The following is a 20,733-nucleotide window of genomic DNA, read 5'->3' on the forward strand; positions in this document are numbered from 1 at the left end:
TAAACATTTTCAATACATAGGCAAGCGAATGCATATGGTTATGGCTCAAGAAGCATGTGAAGAAATCACATGTCAGATACGCAAAATTCCCTACCAGTCATCAACTCCATTAAGAAAATTTTCAGTTAGGATTGGCTCAGTGGATTACAACTCACCTAAGGAGATATGCAGCAAATAATTTGCAGCTTTATACACCAAAATACACAGAGCTGATAACTTAGTAGAAGTGCAATATTCTGGTTTGTACTTCTGGTACAAAACTAACTAAAGTATCAGGACCCTACTTTACAATCTACCATGAAACTGACACAAAACCTATTCTTCTCTGAGTATATCAGTTCAAAAATGAAAAAATAATGATCTCGTGGGTTTAGGAACTACCATAACTTTCTGAGATTTTAAAAAATGAGGAAAAGTTGAGATTCACAAACTCCCAGGTATTTTACCTATTAAGGAAATCTAGCAGGCAGTACATATGTACTATTGTAAGATATGTGCCAAATATGGGACGAAAAGTAAGAAGGAAATGGGAAATTATCACATAATTCACTTGCATTATAAAGAATAAAACTTCAGCCTTGCTAGTCCGATCTTCCTGGGCTTTTTTTATAATAATTGGAAAATTAAAAATCTCCCTTAAAAGTTAAATCTTTCTCTGATTGTAGAAGAGCTTGTTTCTCCTCATTGTCTGCATAGCAAAGCCAACAGAATTAGCCTGGCAAGGGCTCCACACTTAGGTATACGCTTCATCATTGGAATGTTGGCTTTTACTAGCACTTTGCTATCTTCCTTTGTCAAAAAAATCTTCCAGCTTTCTATATGCGGACACTTTGGAAGCATAACTTTGTCCACCTTCCTCAGCTTCCTTAATTTGGCAAAACAGGAAATAAAATTTTCATTTCCAAGAGCTGAAGCTGTGTTCTGCAAAGTAAAGGCAAAGCAGATTTCAGGTTTATGGAGTAGTTCTCTACTCCTCTCTGACCAGAACACTTTCTGATTTCTAACTATGATCCAAAACTCATACTTTGCTTGCATCTACCACAGTTTCCCTAAATAACACTCAGATTGGCAATCACAGCACAGGTAGTTCTGTCAACTGGTTGTGTAACCTAAATGCCCTCCTCAAGAAAAATGCTATTGCTGTGAGAATTCTGAACCTCTGAATTTAAAGTGCACTTACAGTTTCCTATTCCTATCTGCATTCCCAGCCTATATCTAAGTGCTCTGCTGAATTGCGTAAATTCACTTCAAAATCTGAAGTGTCTTTTCATGAGTATGTGCTGCTGACAGAAAAGCTGAGCAATAAGCAACAATCTTTAGTATAATTTTATATTAAAGTAACTTGAAAAGGAAAAGGTTTCAAAAAATATCTTGTTTGCTTGATGACTGTAGTTTTTCTGCTTATTTTGACAATGAGCTAAATTTTGTCTTTCTTTCCTCTTCCCTAGAAAAATGAACTCTGTCTAAACAAATGTAAATTACTTGAAGAAAAATGAAAAAAAAAAAAAAAATCAACAACCTTGGTTTAAAATGCAGCTCTTGGAAAAGCCTGGAATCAGAACAACACTATCGCTAAAATTAAGAGATTTCTTTGATCCAGCTTTTTGTATCACTGTAGTTCACCACCCCTCCCATGTACAGGCTTTCTAATGCTATGCAAGACATTTTCATTACTGCATTTATGCAGCAGAGGCAGCCCTGACGAAACAGGTCCTGCAAGTGTAAACCTTGCCTGAGAAGCTGCACAGTACATCAGTCTTCTGGGTCAAGTTGTGAGTGGCAAGGGACCTGGTGTTACTAATCCAACACATCAGTTACTGACTGCCCCCTAGTGCAGCTTTTTACACTACACTCTCAGTCCTCAAACCTTATTTCATCTTCCACACCCACTATGTATCCTCTAAACTAAACTGAGGATAAAGTACGTTTACTTGCTGGGAGCAATTAATCCCAAATCCCCTTTGTCTTGCTTCATTCTAGCAAAAACGTTCAATGCATAATATATGTAAGAAACTGAAGTGCTGAAAAATCTTCTATGAACATAAGTATTTTTGTCCTATCTTTCTGCTTTCCTTACATGAATACAAAAGCACAAAATTGTAGACATTTTTTTTTCCCAAAAACAAAACAGTAAAATACCAGTTGCCATATTTTTTTTTAAACCAAACCATTCTGTACTAACCTTCTGAGCACAGCACAGTAATGCTAGTTTCTTAGTTCAGGAGTCAGCTACAACCTGCGAAGGGAAGCCCAATCCTTGATCTCTGCAGCTAAGATTAAACTCTTTTCTGAAATGCTGTTGTTGTAAATAGACACGTGCAGAAAAGTGTGTAAGCTTGAGGTCAAATTAGATCCAATTCTACCTTAATGCAGGAAGTTTCTCATGCAGTTTAAGTACTCACACTAGATCACTGAAAGAGGTTTATCAAATTCCATGGGAATTGTAGACAAATATTATAGCCAGCTTTACATCTTCTTTGTCTCTATCTTGTGACTGAAACTGGATGAGTCATACTGCTATAGCATGTGTGTTTGGCATCAAAAACAAGTTGATCTACCATTCTTTCAGACTTCTGAGATGACAAAAAAACAGGAAAGCTGTAGATATGGATTCAATAGAAGTTAAAATTGCAAAATCTGCTCACATGAAGTTCAGGATCACAGATGACTTTGCTTCAGGTAGGAGCCATATTAGAGTTGAGCGACTCCCACACAGCAGAGCACAGCAGATCAAACTCCTGCTCTGGAAGCAAAAGAACCATAGCACTGACCTCAAGCCAGGACTTACTACTGGGAGTCAAAGATTATACTGAAGTGTGACATACTGCTAACGTAGCTGGTCAGTTTATAAATGGGTCAGCACTAGTTAGGCCTATCTGCAATACATTTGTGTAGTGCAGACATTTCTGAGGAACTACCCTTCCCTTCATATTAAGCCCTTCAAGTACACATCTTTGAAGACGATGGGATCATACAAACACTTACTGACATCCACTAATCATCCAATGAGAACTGCCCTGTTTGACAAGGCAGTCACCCAATATGAAATCCATATGATGACATTAAATGAACTTTTGTTAACAGAAAAGCAACTGTAAGGAAACTTGGATTAGCTGTCTGTGCTGTAGACCTGTAATTACTGGGGAAATAATGGAGAAATTGACAGTGGTTTCACTATAACTTCTCCAATGATCAATAAACTAGATTGTCTGGTAAAAACGACTATATAGCAAGATTGCTACTTTACAAGAAATGCTATACCACCAACATTAAATACTACTTAAACACAGCTAAAATAAGAGATAACTTTGATGAAGACATAAAGCATATAAATTCTCAGAGAGCATAATTATTATCCTGGTGGCATCACAGCTTGTTTTGAGGAAGACTGTCAAGGCTGTTTGTATTATTGAAAAATTCAGTATGAAAAGTGCAAAAGCAGTGACCTGTTCTTCCTAAATAAATATACTTAATATTATCACAGGCATTCAGATTCCAAGTAAAACCAAAATTCCCTAGATAAATTCCCATTCTAAAATTTGGCAGTGTTTTATTACACCACTTCCAGAGCTCAGTCTATGGGAAGAGGAACCAATGTCAAATTAATGATCTGTAAAGAGTCTGACATCCACATCAAGCTAAGCAAAAGCTTTGGAATAAGCTAAATTTAAACAAATCTAAAGGTAATACTGTAAAACTGTTGCCGTAAAACCAGCACTTTAAAAATCATCAGAAAGCCAGCTAGATACCACAACTGCAACTTCCTGTGACATAAAAGCTGATTGGAAGTGATTCAAGCCCATTGCCTGTGTACCTTTGTACATGCTGGGCACCTTTGGAAGCATAATGAAAGTGCTTCAGTGACACTGCCTGCACAGCTTTTAATGCCCTGGACATCTTTGAACAGATTGGACTTAACACTCTGGAAACATGAAGACCAAAGCACTGAAAATGTAGGAGAAACAAGGAAATGAGAAACACTGTCTAGACATTTAACTTGGATAATGCAATGTGCTTTAACAGAACCTGGCAGAGCAGGACATGGTCCAAGTGAAGACCATGGCTCCCCATCAAATGGCAGCAGAAAATCTGCAGAATGGTGCTGCAGCTGCTGCAGGGAATGTCAGAGATTTACTGAGAGCAGGATCCTCCCTAGGATGTTCTCTACTACTGTATGACTGGGATCTTCATAAAGAAGGTTTTGTTTTCTCATCCTACTCTCTAGATACCACATGACTGATGTAAAAAAAACATTTTAGTTCTCCTGTCTTATCAGCTGGAAGAGAAGGAAGAAGACATTCATTTTTGGCAGTTTTCCATACTTGCCATTCCCTCACATGGTAGCAGCCAGGAATGCTGCAATAGAATAATCTGCAACTATATATTAACCAGCAGTGAAATTCATTCTTTAAAAGAGGCTCACACCATTTGTTTTCAAGCCATAAACACTATTGTTAAGTACCTTAATCTAGGTAGAATTGCAGTTTAAATATCTCCTACCAGTGCTGATAGCATTGACTGAAAATGACAATCCTTCCTGTCTCTAAATCTCTGTAGACATCACATTATAATGCTTCACTCTTGCCAACGTTTGCTCTTGCTACATTTTTTCAATTTAGCAATCATCACACTCTGTTGGGATGAGAACCAAGGATATTTGATTTATTCAATAATTCATAAAGAAAAAACTTCTCATCCAAAGCAAACTTTAGGTTTTCTATATTTACCCCTTAATCTCTCACTTACACTGGCAGGAAATAGGTATATTTTTGCCATCAGAAAACAGCAATGTCAAAGCAGAGCTCAGATGATACAGTTGGTTCCTGTACAATTGCTTTTATACTGCTGTTTTAAAAGTTGGCTGATCCATTGTTTGTATCATTGCTTTGATGCAGTGGATGATCAAGACCTTGCTGTTATAGACAAGGAATATACCTCACACAAGCACATTGTTGTATTAGAACTGTGTCAATTTGCTCCCTTCCGGGGAGATGACCAAGCGAATAAAACTCTTCCATGGTATTTTACTGTGGGTATGTTACAAAGATCAAACCATTTGTGTTGTGCAGTGCAGCTCGTTAGGCACTTCAAAGATCTAAAAATATTTTTTTACAGCAGCTGTTATATTTTACATATTTTTTAAAATAATTTTGTGTGTAAGTAACATAGTCAAATGAAAAACATATGTCCACAGTTAATAGTATACAAAAAAGAGCACTATGTATATCACTGAGAAATGAATAGCATAAGCTTTGGTTATTGGCTTAAATGAATACTTTACAATCATTTTCCTCCATAAAAGGTGTGAACTCTAAGGGAGGGGGGGAGTACTGCTGGGAATGGTGCCCTCTCTCATCTTAAAATGTGTGAGAATCCAAACAGATTATTTATATGCAGCTCCTTGTATTGATTACATTATGCTACATATTGTGCGATTCAATATGACTCCTAAAAATATATATTTTTTAAGAGCTTATGGTTTGTAATGGCAGAATAGCAAAAGATTTTATCTCTATCCATAACCTGAAGGCTCAGGATTTACACTCAAATTCTTGATAACTCAGAAGGAAGGGTTTGAAGTACACACAAGCATACATGTACTTGAGGTTCTGCCCTGTAGGAGCAAGACAAAATGCTGTAAAAATGTAAGTCTCTGATCTTCCAGAGTTTGCAGCTTTGCAAAACAGGAATTTAAATTATTAATAAAATGGACAAACAGAGATGACTGAGGAAAGGGAGGTGGTTGATTCTGGTTCTCTGTGCCACATTAAGGATTTGTGAAACACTGGCATCATGTGATAGCAAATTCTGCATCCATTAGCTATATAGAAAGGCCTCTCCACCTACCTTCACTGGTAGAGGGGAGGATCTCACCGTTTCTTCAAGTGAAAGACGGGAAGAATCACTAGAGGGCTCCCAAACTATTTAAAGGGACATTCTCCTTCCTGTAATGTGCATAGGATGACATGAGTTGAAGAAAATACTTCAAGGATTCTTTTTACTTCTCTCGTTGGCTCAAATATTCCATCTTTGTGTTCAGATTCACTCTTCCTGGAGGAGAGGCTGCAAAAATCACTTTTAGGGTGATATAAAGTAGGAGGGGGGAAGCTTTCAGATAGATTTAACAACTGGGGGATTGGCACTGCTGTCATTGGCTGAGTAGAGAGACAGAAATGAGAAATGTGACAAGGAATTAAGTTGGAAATGTAGCTGAAGGCTGCATTTATACAGCTTGCAAAGAAAGGACAACAATCTGTGGGATGGGACCACCATAATTTGATAAACTGTCCTATTTCTAACTCACTTTCCACCCACTAAATTCAAATACCTTGGTTTTCTTCAGCAATTTTTGAGGAGTCAAGGAATCTCCAAGAAATACAAATTTACTTGTACTTATATGAGTGTGTATAAATACATATATACATGTACATACACACATATAAAAGTGGTCTTTAGGGTAGTCACTACATTGTGGAAAAGACAGAAAATTACTGACTGAAGAAGGAATCACCTAAAATTTTCTCTTCACTGACCTGGCCTGTTACCATTCCCTGCCAAATCATTTGAGCAGGAGAGACCTTGCTTATGGAAAAGCATCATCTCTTTCTCTATGATTTAGATATCAGCAAGAAAATGTAAGAGGGACTTCTTCCAAAGCTCCAAATAACCAGTCCTTATTCTTTCTTTTTTTATGTGCTATGTTGAGATTGCTGCAGACTAGGCTCTTTTGACTTCACTGACAGGAATTTTGCCCAAATGATCAGTCATTTTAAATTAGAGTTGAAAAAACACCTGTGTCTTTGGACTCTGCTGCTTGCTTAGACAGTAAGGCAAGGGACTAACTGTAAAATAAGGAGTAGGAATAAGTTGGTTATCTCAAGAGCATAAGCTAATTGAGTGGGAAGACTTTAACTGTTTTGATACATTGTTATTTTTATAAATATGGGAGATGAGGTGAGATAATTTGTTGTCTATTATTACATAATTGTTGCTGTTTGAAACATACCTATTCTGGAAAGTTAATACCCCACAGAGTTAATTAGTCTCAGTTTCCTGAAGCTGTGGTCTCCTCGCCCTTGTCTCTCTGGGCAACAGCTGTGGTGACATACTTTCTTATCTCAGCAGTCCAGTTTTGCTGGAATTTTTAAAGACTCAAACAGATTTCTAACTGCTACAGTTTGAAATAAATATTTAAAGTGTTCCTCACAAAAAGATCAGAGAGGGGGAAGTCTGCAGCTATCAGACTGTTTTGCAGTGCAAATACAGTATTACGACAAGCAGCCATCAGAGATTAATGAGCTGTTTAGCTAAAAGTCTAGGAATTAATTCTGAAACCAGAAATTTTATGTTTAGCTGAGATTTTCCCTTGTGACTCTCTGCTTTTGGACATAGTTTAGACTCCAGCAGTATTTTCCTAAGTAATACTTGAAGGTGAATGAAACACTAATATATATCAAGTAAGCTCAACAATAATGAAGTGGTGCTGTAATGGATATACCTGGCATATGATTTAGAAATTGAACAGTTAACACTATTAGCGTTAAAGTTGACATAATCATGTTTTGCAGACAGTGCTCCATTAAGATGAATGGGAAAATTCACACGTCTTTGATGCCACTGTTTCAGGCTATCTAAATGCAGAGTAACCAAGATAATTACATTCTAATCTCTTTTCCATTTCCTTGAAACTGTGCATCATCCTGTATTTACTTTGTATCAGCCTGCCAACAGTAATTTCACTTTCATTTTTAATTCCTCCTGTCAGTATATTTATTCTACCAAAGGCAGAACGTCTGACTTGAAGTGTAGGGTAAGCAGACAGTTGCATACCACAGTGAGAGGGCAAAGGGCCAGGAAGTAACAAATTTTGCAACATTTTATCAGTTATTATTTGTTGTTATAAATTGCTTAGTTTTACAGCTGATATGCTGGTGAGAGTCATGTGTCTAATTTCTTTAGTATTCTACTGGGGATTGAAGAAGTCAGCAGAGGTAGCTTGTAAATAAGATATGCATCCAGCCTAGACCTATTTCTGTTAACATGCACATCCTCTGAATCATTGTGTACTCTTCAAACATAGCCTCCTACCATATGCATGGTTTATTATCTATTTTGATTGTAAACTTCAAGTACCTTGGGGCATAGTTTTTCTGTCCTTTGTGCAATAATGAAGGACACTGATGAGCTTGATAATAATGCTCTGCTACTTAGTATGTTCCAAAGTATTTAGACTGTTTAATTCCCTGTGTTTCTTCTGTGCATTCTTTTGAAAGTATCTAAGTCCAAGATTTTCTGGACTCACTGTAATTCTGTACTAGCTCACAAATGCTAATTCAGAAGATTACATGCTTCTTCTGCAGTTTTTGTAGTTGATACATCTTTGCGTCAGTTCTCACTTGAGGTATTTGTCTTCCAATTACAGTGTATCTCTATAACCTTTTGGTGATTTCAAGAGCAGTTTCGTTGCCACTGAAAATGAAATTATTGACAATTCATAACCTGTTACAGTTCCTGCTCCACCTGCCATTTTCTAACTCCCTAGACTATTGTGAACTTCAAGAAGATTGCTTTAAAAAAAAAATTTACCATCTGCTGTATACTGCTTAGTGCTTGATATCCCGTTAGGGCTTCTTGAACCAGTTTTTGCAGTCTAGTTCTATTTGCATTTTCCAAGCTGAGCCAAGAGACAATTAGATAGAAGACAATTTGTGAGTCTCAGTCCTTCCCTACTGAGTTGGGAATGTCATGCTTAAGTATTCCAGGTAGCCAGGGAGGCTCTCATTCTTCCTAGTTATTGTCTGCAGTCGTACATCTTGGCTGTGTGATTCTGGCATTTTGCAAAACTATAAAATTTACTTTTCCATAATTAAAACTGACCGTGCCTGGTATGATTAACTCCTTTTTTCCATAAAACCATAACACTGTTCTCTGAGACAATGTGCTGATATTTTCCTTAATTCTGACACTATAAGTACTCTTGCATTTCCCTGTAGTGTCAAACCTATTTTCCACTGGACTTTGAATCTCACGCTAGCCATGTCCAATATCATTGACTGAAGGTTAATAAACAGCTGTTTCTTCCAACTTTAGCTCATCCAAGTAATAGCATTTCATACTGCACTATTTTAATTGCAAAGTGTCCTGCCAGATACACACCACAACAGTCAAGGCATCATAGGAATCTGATTCACAAATGGGGATGGCTTAAGCTACAGTGTTTTCCATACCTCTTTTCCTTGCTTCTCTTAGAGTTTCCCATCCTGACTACAGAGCTGGCTCTGCTTCTCAGAAAGCGGTAGCTGAGCTGCTAAAGCTAAGCTTATTACACAAATGCCAAGCTCTTATTTGCAATTCTGTAACTGCTATATCAGTGCTTGAACTGTTCCTGCAGTGTGGGTAGGGAACTCCTGCAGCCATCCCAAGATAAGACACCCCATCCTTGATCATGACTCAGTCCACAGCCTTTTCTGGTGAAAACGAGTGTCAGCTAACACATTTCAACCAGCAAGAGAGCATACATTTTCTTGAGAAAAGGCCACATAGATAAAACAGAATTTGGCTTTTTATAGTACCTTATAAAGCATCATTGCAGAGTATACTTCATGGAATCTTTTGGCTTGGAAAACTGAAAACTGACTTGATTATACTAGGATTTGATTACTCAGTACCAAAAAACTTAAAAGGCTCTAACACATCAATTAACTCGACGCTATTCCCATCAAGACAGAACCTTCCATACTTTCTAATACTGCCCTGTGGTTTTTTCACATGTAGATCTTCTATTTTATCCCAAGTTCTATTTGAATGCAGTAGAAACAAACCACTGCCTTGACTCTTTGCCATCTAATACTGATTCCCTGACTCACCAGAATCTTTAAAGGTGCAGAGGACTACACATGGAAGGCTCTGGAGAGACCTCATAGAAACCTTCCAGTGCCTGAAGGGGGCCTACAGGAAAGCTGGAGAGGGACTTTTTCCAAGGGCTTGTAGTGAGAGAACAAGGGTTCATGGGTCAAGACTGGAAGAGGGGATATTTAGGTTAGACATTAGGAGGAAATTCTTTAGTGTGAGGGTGCTGAGACACTGGAACAGGTTGTCCAGGGAAGTTGTGGAAGCCTCATCCCTGGAAGTGTTCAAGGCCAGGTTGGATGGGGCTCTGAGCAACTTGATCTAGTGGCAGGTGTCCCTGCAAATGCAGGGGGGTTGGAACTAGATTATCTTTAAGGTCCCTTACAACCCAAACCATTCTATGATTCTACAATGCTTTAATTCTTCATCCTCCCAGCTCCATGAGCAATTACAGAAGGGCCAGATAAAGGTCAGTCTATTCTATAAACATAAGCACCTATATAACACCATTAAAAGTGAGCATCCAAGAAAAAGCCAAACAAATTAACCTACCAAGGTAAACCAGCAACCAAGAAAAAGGTATCTTTTCAGGGAATGTTATCTGGCTTGCAACTGGGAATATAAAAATTGCATCTTGTTTGTTCTGACTGAATTCAAGGAAGATCTCTATCTAGTAATTGTCAATCAGGGGGATTTTTTGAAAGAAAACATTATTCATATGGTCAGCTTCGCATCTTAGTAGATACATGCCAGTGAGTCCCAGAATATTGGCTTGTCGTTTTGGCTGTAAGTGTATTACCTAGTTGAGAGCTGTATGAATAATGGAATTAGAATGACAGTTGAATCACATAATGAGATAAATAATTAATTTTGTGTTGTGCTAAATAATTTTAATTGTTCTAAAAAAAACCATTTTTCTCCCTTTCATGATTCTCCCATCCTACAAAAAAAAAAAAAAAAAAGACCTATTTTAAAAGAAAAAGACTAAGATCAATCATCAATTTTAAAACATTTACATGCATACTAAAAAACCCACTCAGTTTTCTCTTTCCCCTTTGCCTTTTCTCCAAGGGATTTTTTTCAAATTTAATTTCTTTCTGAATTTTACTCATGTTCAAGAACAATGCTGTTGTTCCCAAAATAATCTTGATGAGTTACATTCAGCCAGCTCCTCACCTGCTCAGAGCTGGGTTAGATTAAAATGCTGAAAGCTAGTTATAAAGCTCAACCATTGCACAATGATGGAAATGTTTTTGGCAAGTGGTGATAGTGTAGACATCGCCAATAAGTGCTTCAAACTGGACGCTTTGTCTCTTAAACCCCCATTAACACTCATCAGTATCTGATACTTATTTAGCAGCATTTCTTTCTTTCCAAAATACCCAATCCAAACCAATACAAATCTTTGCTTGACTTCTGTGCACTTTGGATCAGGCCCCAACATCCTGATTCCTGTTAGAAAAATAGAAAGGCAATATGAAAACAGTGTAAACTTTGGGGTTTTTTTCTAGTTTTATCTTTATTCTCCTTTTTTTCTTTTTTTTCTTTTTTTTAATGAAGCTAAATAATTTCTTCTCAACGTCTGCCTTGTTCCTCTTCCATATGTTCCCTGCCTACATAAATACCTTTAGCCTCTTTATTAATTCTTTAACAAATGTGTTTAGACCACCTTCTCACTGTTCCTTTTTTTCTTGCAGATTTTAATCTAATCTAATGGTATGTAGTTGCCAGTTCAGGTCCAGTGGAACTATGTGTCACTGTCCTGGCATCAGTGGAGCAATACAGCTTATTCTGGGTCTTTGTTTGACCCTCCCTTTCACTACAGTTAACACTTTCCTTCTGCAGCTCTCCTCCCACCAAAGCTTGAATAATAAAACATGCTGCAAAGCAGTGGTGTTCCTGAGAGTTAGCATTTGGGGTAGCAGATGGGGTGATAAAGAAACTGTTTGTGGGGGCGGGGTATGGCCCCTATTACTCCACACCCACCACATGTATTTTTAGCCATTAAATATAACATGGAAATGTAATGCATTTTATAACTGTATTTTATCAATATATTATCCCCCTTAAGTACAGTACTTTATAAATATTGATAAACTTGGTTATAAACAAACTCATTGCTAATTCCTGGAGAGCAGTCATCATGATGTGGCAGTGTTTACTGAAGGGGCGATTGGCATGAAGCTCTGTTGTAGAGGATATTTTTCTAGATTGACAAATTGATAGAGGATATATCTCTGTGCATTTATTCAGTTCAGTTGGTTTGCACAAGTATATGCAAAAATAATATTTGACAAACAAATGTTAATGTTTACATAATATCCCATCTAAGAGGCATGCTAGAATTACTTCTAATTCTCAGTATCTATCTTACATCAAATACTTATAATGAGGCTAATACGAAGAAAAAGAAACTGACTGTGCCTCTCAAAAATATTTATTTGTGAAAAATTGCAATCTCTATTTCTGTAACTTTTTCTCATATTAGATTCATATTAGATCCTATTCAGGATTAATGTAAATTATAATACACATTAAGCAGCAAATGGGTACAAGACGTTACTGTTACGATATTGCCTTAGTCAGATTTAGCACTTTACAGTGATAAAGCAAGGGAATAAAAAGCAGCCCTCAAAATTACTCCTCACCCCATAATGAATCTCCCTGAGCAGAATGAGATTTCCACCAAGCAAAATACAGGTCAGCATGGGAAAAACACTGAACATGAGCTGATAGGAAAAGTAGTTCTTCACAGGAAAAATCAGAATGCTGTAATGGTTCTCATTTTCACATGTGTTCCATTAAAAAAAAATAAATCAAAAAATCACTAGAAGTTCCTTCCTTTTTGCTTCTGTATTCCAGAAACTGACAACATGCTATTTCACTACTTATAATAACTTTTCTCTATCACCACTTACACTGAAATATTCTTATTACCAAGGAAAAAAACCTTAGCAAAATAAACCCTTTAATAATCTGTTCCTTCCTTACTCCTAAGTACAGTTCAATTTCTTCTTCAGTTGAGGGAAATAATTTTCCTGAGAAGAAAATTGTTTGGAACTGAGGCAAAATTAACAATAAACAGGTTACTGTTTTTTTCCCCCCCTCTCTGTTTTGCTTTAAATTTGACAATAAAAGCAATATGATATATTTTATATTTTACTTTCAATCAAGTGGGGAACTTTCATTTACAGACTAGTGAACAACTGAGATTAGTTTTCTGAAAACCCAAAAAATGTGTGTGACAAAGTACTAAGGTAATGTAATTATCTGCATTTCATTTTAGAAGAAGAGGTTGCAGTTTCATACGTATTACTTCTTTGTGTTTCTACACGCAGTACGGGAACAGGAGACCCTGATCTTCAGATATGAGCTATGAAAATGGTTAATGCATTTATGTAGCAACATTTTTCATATAACAAGGGGCTATTTGCTTCATTTTTTTCACACATCCTCTGCTTTTTAAGGTGAAAGAAAAAAAAAAAAAGGAAAAGTGAAAAGTTCTCCTATATTGTGCAATTACTGTTGTCCTAGTTATCTTTAGAGATGGGCAAAAAGCAGTAAGGACATCCTTCTGCACATGCATAAATGAGAAAAACAGATTTGTTTTGACAGGCTATTGTACTACAAAAATATTTATGAATGTAAGCTGCAGCAAAGTGCATCAGTCTTAGAAAATTCAAACCTGCTATACTATATTTACTAATGTTACAGGAAAGCATGAAGAAGTGGATATAAAATATTTTTTTTATTATTATTATTTTTGCTAAATAGGCATGTAGCAGGATAGCCTAGTAATATACTATTGAAAGGATTTCTTACATGTAATAATTTTCACAAAATTATAATATTTCTTGCATACACTGTGAAGTGACCACCCTTTATTTTGCAATCAGAGAGCAGAGCTGGCAGAACTGAAGTGATTTGGCAGCTGCAGAGATGAAACTGAACTGAACAAACAGTTTCTTAAGTGATGCTTGGATAGAAGAATTTGGAAACAGTTCAGCTTTTTTTTAAAAAAAAAAATCATTTAAATGTGTGAATCCTGCTTGTTACATTCTTGGGAGTAATTTCTATATATATGGCACAGTAGTTATACTGCTAAGGAAAGAGAAGTATAAAAGAATTAGAATAAATTCCTGTTGCTGAAAAAGTACAGCTCTATTTACAGAGGTAACTATAGTTAACACATACAGACAACAATATACATTTTTGGGAATATTTTTAAATACCAGGTTACCAAGAGTAATCATTTCTTGTTTCTATTATTCCTACCCAGTGACACAGTTCTGCATAATAAAAAAAAAACAAAACACCTTTCTACACTGGCTAGATTCTGGATCTCTAAACTCCTGTATTCAACAAAGAAGGCTAGGAAGGCATGTCAAGAAATGCTTGCTTTGTGAGTTCTGTTTGATTTATCCTCCAAGGACTCCAAGTGACAGCCTCAACCACTTTGCAGAGCAACCTCCTGAATAGCATGGAGCTCATCCAATTCAAAGAAATTTCCTATTATTTTCTGCAATAGGAAGTATGTAGTGTAGTTTTTAGGGAAGTCAGTATTTCATAGGGTCAAATGACTCGGCAGCTTCATAGCTTCAGTTTGACCAACTTCAGTTCTTCAAAGTTTGCACATTCTGAGCTTTTCTGATCTCAAAGGGACAGCCATATTTTATGCATAAATTTTCTTGGGAGTCAAAAAGGAAGAAAATTAAAATGATTGCAAGGAGACAATATCTTTATCTCAACAACAGCTTTTCATTCAGCATGAGGTCTTCAAAGCAAATGAAGAATGTGGTTTTCCTGGCATTTGGTCACCCTAACCAAGGTAGCCAACTGGCTCCACTTTAAAGATATAAAAGCTTCTGTGAGTTTTGTCTGTTGTCTAGATCCGATATATTGTTTGAAAGAGAAAAATGGCTCTTTAGATGAGGTTCAATAATTTTAACTGCAATGTTATAGATTTTATTGGTGTTGTGAACTGGGGACATTTAATCCATCATCTGGTAAAATGTCCTCGTGAAACATGAGATTCTGGGATTCACGGAGAGAGACTGTATGTTTGCCTTTCTCATGACACTCATGACACTCATAACATAAAGCTGACATGAACCAACAGTCATGGAAAATGCAGGGTCTAAGTTTGCATTTTTTTACTTATGCAAGTTGGTAAGTATTTGAGTGACTCAAAAATATAAGTACATGCCCAGCAAATGTACTTCATTGTGTGCTGTCTAATATAGTCTTTGTTCTCCAGTGAATATAACTTTTCTCACTACCTCCCTATGCATGTTTTTTGGATCACCATACTTACCCCATCTCTTCAATATAAATGATCCTAAATTTTTTGTTTTAAGTAGCTCTGTGAATATTGCATGTTTTTTAAATTTAATATCTGAAGGACAACTCTTTGATAATTTTGCTCAGGAAGAATCTATTATAATCCAAGCTCAACTCAATATATAAAAAAATGCTTTAAAAGCATTCTTCCTCTCAGTTTGCTGGCCTTTGTACAACCACATTACAAAAGACAGACTCCAGAAATTTATAACACAAACAAATAAACAAAAACAAGCAGGCATAGAATGACTGATTTTGAGAAACTGCAGAAAAATGCTCTGGGTTTCTGGTAGTGTTAAGGCTTACATGTGTGCTTACTTTTAAAACAGATACTTGTAATGCTGCATGTCTGGGCTGTCACGTATCTTTCAGTCAAGTACATGTTATATATGTTTGGGATGAGAAGAATGGCAGATTTGTTGTCAAGTTTTTCTGATAATTCTGCCATACCGTATCTTTAGATGTGTACCTCTGTCAGTTTAGTGGAGGATGATAACTTTCAGAATTAATGTATCGATTTTCAAAAGCAGCACATAAAAGACACTACAGGGATAATATTAAGCAAACAAAATAGATGCATCATAATGAATGCTACCTGATGAATAGGTCCCACTAAACTTTTCTAATTCTCCAGAAAACAGAACTACTGCATGTTGGTCCATGTGTCACTGTATTATATCTAACTGTAAAGAGGATCCAAACCCATTGTCTCTGCTGTGCCATCAAAGGCTATGAAGCACCTAAAGTCAATGCTGCAGTATTAGGATAGCAAGGGCCAGTTGAACAAAAAATCCTCTTTACCCTCCTACTTTAGGAAGGTGGCAATTTTCACAACTTAAAGTGATAACAGTTGAGAAAAGAGGGACACAACAGGAAATTAGAGCACAGCACAACCACAGGATTATGAAACTAGATCACTGGTTACTTTTTTTTTTTTTACTAGAAAGCATTTATATATTGAGGATCTGTTACGAGGCAGTCCAAAGAAACTTTGAGGGAGGGGAGTAGTACAAGGATTTCTGTTACATGTTAAAAGCATATTGTTGTTATTTCTTATAGTAAGGGGGAAATTGAGATTATTAAAACACAGCTTTATGGGAATTATGAGAACACAGCTATTTTTTCAGAAGATGATGTATGGCATGGAATAGTTTATTGTTTATTGAGAAGCCATAACACTTTCAATACCCTGTTTCATTCTTTTGATCATGCGTGATATAAAATGGCAACTGGTTAAGGCTAAAACAGGAACAGCTACAGAGTTTTCAAATTTTGAAATAATTATTTGAAACAAAAGTTAATCGGTTCAGTGACTCGATGTTTTTCTTTGCAAATTGTATCCTTTGTAATACATTCACACTAGCACAAGGATGCAGGTTTGTACTGTGGTTAGCATTAAAACACTGATCCAAACACCAGAATTACAAATCCGAGTAGCTACACATAGCAAAAAAAATCTCTTCAGACCTCATTTCCAGACTAACTTGATTTGTTTATAATGTTCCCTCTTCTCTGGAAATGGCAGTGATACTTTTTCTCTATTGGTGAAGGCTCTCACTGAACTCAGCATTCACTTCATGTATGCTTGAACATTCTTCTACTGCTGGCAAAATAAATTTACAGTTTAAGAGGAGCCTGACTAGTCACATTCCTGGATAGGAAAAAACTCACTTGGTCTCATTGTTTTGTCTCCAGACTTTCCTGTTATTTCTCTAGATCCTTTGTAAAGGCAACGTGATTCATTTCCTTGGTGGAAAGAATGATGTTGTTTTTCCACCAGCCTTTTCTTGCTTGAAAGTGTGTTAGAATCAATAAACATAAATGGGACCTTGGTAGATTTTCCTTTCTCTTTCGTTCTAACTTGGCTGTAGATTTTATTTTCATTAAACATGCATCTGACTGTGCCATACTATGCAATAGGATTTTTTGAGCAGGAAAGGAAAAAATAAAAGTACTCAAAAACCTCATTATCTTTACTTAGACACTTTGAAAAATGCCTCCATTCTCAATCCAATATTATTTTTTTTCAAAGCTGTGCTAAGTTCTGTATGATTCTGTATGATTCCAGTTCTCTGAACTGGATATTCAAAATTCACAATTCACTCACTGTTTGATAGTAGTTAAACAAATAAGATACTGACTACTGTGAGTTAATATTACTGCTTGAAAAGAAAAAGGCAGTTCTTAGAGACTGTAATAAATAAACATGTTCTAAAACAGCACAGGCAAATTTATTCTACCCAATCTCAAACTCTGCCTAATATCAGTGTGAACATAATGAGATCTATATCCAGTTTATATGGTTTACTAGAGAAAATACAAAGTGGAAAGACAAATAGGAATCTATAGAACCCAAACCAAACCTATATGTGATATTCAGGATGATGGCCTATGTCAGTGTGACTTCACTGCCTTCTAGAACCACGGCTTTCTGGCTTTGTCTCTCATTTTAAAAAGTGTAATAAGTAGCCAATAATCAAAGAAAATAGCTGTGCAAGGTTGGTACCATCTGCCACTGTCATGAATATGCTTGGCTTTTTGTTCTCACTTCTGTCCTCTTTGAATGAAATAAAGGAAACATGCATTTCACTTTTTTCACATATGCAATGAGCTAATCCCCCTCCCCAGGCTGCTCCACTGTCTCCTATTTGATGAAGGAAACCAGCATGAAGTACTAGATAATACATGGCTGGGAGAGTTTCTTGAAAGTTACTTTATCGATTGCTTTTTTGTTACAGGCAGATTTACTAGAATGACTGCTTTTCTGTACAATCTGTGAAAATGATTAAGCAAAAACTCTCACTTTTGTTGTTACTGTTAAATCATTATAGGAATAATTATTTTTTACAAGGACAGAACCAGTGATCTTCTGTTACATGTCATGCAAGAATGACATGTGGGTGGATATTTAGTTCTAACGCTGCAATATCTTTAATTAGAATTGTTGGGACTTTCCCTCTAGTGTTTCATTTACAGTTTCTCTTTCTTTTCTCATTTGTTGTTTTATTCCTTAGCTTTCTCATGAGTTCTCAGGTGTCAGTTTACATTCATTTCAAATTACACAACTGGAGGGTTGTTTTATTTTATCTTTTATCAGTATTATTGTAACGTATGTTATAATAAACATTATATAAATGCATAACGTAATTATCCAAATACAGTTATGAAGGTAAAAACATTATTGGATTATTATACTAAATGTTCTGAAAAGTAATACCCATTTCACCCTTAATTTAATATTAGTGGAGTCAGCACTGCACTAATCATTAAACAAATACTGCAATATTAAGTATGTCTAAAATGGCAAAATTATTAACAAATTAAGGTTATTTCCTTTATATCACTGTAGTATGCACAGTAAATTTTTAAAATCAGTTTCAAGGCTGTTAAAATATACATCAGTTCTGTCTGTTAACTGCTGTTCCATAAAATGTTATGCAGTAATTAAACACATTTATGTTAGTGCTACCAGGAACATTTATTAAACAACCGTTAAGCAGCACAGTTTCAAGCAAAGATTTTGAAGGCCTGGCACTATCCATATAAATTGTATTACTTTGTAGAAAGTAATGTTAAAGACAAAAATTCAAGACTAAATTTGGTTTTGATTTTGTGACCCCTTGTTTGAAATTTGAATCCTTGCAGTTCCTAACTCCTAGGTCAGAGCATGAAAGGTAAAATAATTCACATGCTTCTCTTTGTCTATCAAAGTGACAAATTTCATACTTCAAAATTTTAATAAGAACAGTTTATCCATCCTGATGATGGACTATCCTTAAAAATACAACGACAGCATTTTGCAAAACAATTCATTTAGGAAACAATCACATGACCTTTTTAACTGCCTTTAAGATAGTAATAAAATTGGCTCAATCAGCCAGCCCTAATAAAGAAGAGAGAGAAATCAACAGTTTTTTCCTTTTCCTCTATCTAATTGTAAACAGCATTGACAACTGACTCCAAGATAATCTGAATCCTAATTGACCTCAGGCACTGTACAATAAAAGATAGTGAGAACTGCCAAACTAAATGTTTAAAAAAAACCAAACACAACAAAACAAAAACAAAACCAAAAAAGACAAAAAAAAACCAAACCACAAACCAACAACAACAAAACAAAACAAAACAGACAACCTGTAATTAGTGTCTTAACTCTTCATTTTTCTTTCAATTTTTTTCTGCTTTTCATAATCACTTTTTCATTAAGAGTTTTTTTAGGGCTGAAATTTTCAAAAATTGGGCTTGTTCTAGCAAGTCTATATTATGTGTCCCAGGAAATGAGCAGTCAGTGGGATGGTGAAATTCAGTGGAAAATAAACAATTATGACTGTGGAGCACATATTTTAATATCTCTTCCAGTGATCTATGGAATATTTATATGAAGGCCTTAATTACTTATTGCTCTCCTGTGCTTACATAAACTAATGGAACCATTAACAACACCAAGAATTTTCATTATTTGCATGACTGGGTCCTAAATCTTTACAAGTCATACAGCTGTAATATTTTAAATATTAATTAATGGAATTACCATACACAGAATTTATACTGGCAAACAGATTAGCTAGATTTCTGGCTATCTAGGTGGGGTCACAGCTTCATGGTTTTTATTACAAAAACGTACCTTCCACGGCTATTCCATGGACAAAACTAAAAAAGCTAAAACCTTTTTCAAATCTTGCCTTACAGATGAAATCCTTAGTGCTGGCTTTATTCTGCATGATGCATACCCTATATTAACTTTAATCTATGTATTTATACCTAGTATCAATATCTGTATCATAGAAAATCAATCTTAACATAAGACAGCAATAAGAAATGTTTTTTTAAATGTACTAATCACCTTCCAACAACATTTTACTTTTTCACTTGTACTTAATTTCTATCCTAATGTTACATCAAATCAATCCAATTATAGCTTCCACATTTGCAAGAAAAATGTTGCATTAAAAGCATAGCTCAGTTTTGACAAACAGGCTTTTGTTTATAACTCCAGATCTAAAAATAATGGCTTGTTCTACTTCTGATCATTAACTGACTAGCCCTATCAAACTTTGAAATAGGTTGCAGCTCTGTGTGGTTTCATGTCATAACCCCCATTACTTACTATTACTGTAATGATTTCTAACTTTAGATTTCCATCCTCCTGCAGCTTCATCTGCCGTATTTTTCATCCATTACTCCCTGAATCTCATTACAGACTTTCCATCGTGGCACTTCAGTAACTTAAATCATCCTCTGGCGATACTTCTAATTTCAGTTTTCATGACTATGCAGATAATGTAGCATGATTATGAATCCAGAAAACAACGTTAAAGTGGTCACTGTTCTCTAGACTGTGGAAGACTGAAATGAAGGCACTTACTTGAGGGAAAAATTATGCTAGTAGAGAAGCAGAAGCAGGAGCAAGTGATGGGAGTTGAAGGGGTCAGAAGTCAAGCTAGTATTGGTGCCCACGGCAATTGATGTTCAAGTCACAGTCTCAGCTGCAATGGTGATATGCACTACTGTAAACTGCTTTTGGTATTCTTGTTACCTAACAGA

The sequence above is a fragment of the Apus apus genome, chromosome 6, assembly GCF_020740795.1.
Source record: "Apus apus isolate bApuApu2 chromosome 6, bApuApu2.pri.cur, whole genome shotgun sequence".
Taxonomy (NCBI): domain Eukaryota; kingdom Metazoa; phylum Chordata; class Aves; order Apodiformes; family Apodidae; genus Apus; species Apus apus.